Genomic DNA, 1,348 nt, shown 5'->3' with positions numbered 1-1,348 from the left:
CAAACAGGGCTGCTCCTTGGAGGCAAGGATTCTAAGTCTCCATCTGACATACTTTGGATATGTTGCAAAGAGGGACAGGTCCTTTCAGAGGGACATCATGCTTGGCAGGGTGGAGGGACAGCACAGGAGGGGAAGACCCTCTATGAGGTGGATTGATTCAGTGGTTGGGGTAATTGGGATGGGTGTGCCGGAGACGGTGCGATTGGCACAGGACAGAGCAGAGTTTAGGGCTGTTGTACATAGGGTCGCTATGAGTTGCAAGTGACTCGACCACACATAACAACAACAACAGCATATCTCTTCTATCTGAACATGTCATTGCTGTTAGTTGCTGTCAAGTACAACTCACAGTGACTCTATGAACAGCCAAACTAAACCCTGTCCTATCTGTGCCATCCTTACATTTTCTGACACAGTCAAGCCTATTGTCACAGTCACCACGTCAACTGACCTTGCTGAAAGTATTCCTTTTGCCAACCCTCCACCCTTCCAAGTATGATGTCCCTTTCTTTACAACTTGCCCAAAGTATGTGAAATGAAGTTTCATCATCTTTGCATTCAAGGAGCACTCTGGCTGTATCTTTTCCCAAGACATAACTGCTTGTTCTTTTGGTAGCCCATGAGATCATCATCACTCTTCTCCACCACTGCAGTTCAAAGACATCAATTCTTTTTCTGTCCTCTTTAGTCATTGTCCTGCTCTCAGATGCTAATAAAGACAAAGTAATTATCTAGTAGACACCTTGGTACAATACCGCCATTTCTTATGAAATGACCTGAAAGATGTTTTATATAGTGTTCAGCTCACCTCAAGGTAGATTAACTGAAGAGATACTTTAGCAAAAACTACTCAGCCAAATGGCTTGTATTTCTTATTATACTGTCCTCTGGTCTTGACGTCCGTCCTCTTTCTTCCAGAGTATATGTTTGCATAATGTATGTGTATAGTCTTTTGAAAAAGACCTACTTTATAACTCTGGCAGATTTTGTTGTTATATATAGTTGAACTTATTCTAATTAATAAAAACCCTGTGTGCAATAGACTAAAACAATGTCTAGTCCTGCACCATTCTCCCAATCATGACTATGTTTGAGCCCATTTTCAGCCACTGTGTCGATTCAGGTCCTTGAATGGCTTCCTATTTTTCACTGACCCTCTCCTTTACTAAACATGCTGGTTTGTGTTTTTTGGGTTTTTTTTTTGGGGGGGTTGTTTTTTGTTTTTGTTTCTGTTTTTTTTTCAGGGACTAATACCTCTTGCTGTGGTATCCAGAGTGCATTACTCCACCCTTATAAGAAACTTTCTGACTGTACTACTTTTTTTTTTTTAAGATTTTTCTTTTTTTTT

The sequence above is a fragment of the Elephantulus edwardii genome, unplaced genomic scaffold (assembly GCF_000299155.1).
Source record: "Elephantulus edwardii isolate Elephantulus edwardi_28Jun2011 unplaced genomic scaffold, EleEdw1.0 scaffold00227, whole genome shotgun sequence".
NCBI lineage: Eukaryota > Metazoa > Chordata > Mammalia > Macroscelidea > Macroscelididae > Elephantulus > Elephantulus edwardii.
The sequence above is the reverse complement of the archived record's forward strand: the minus strand, read 5'-3'. Positions refer to the sequence as shown.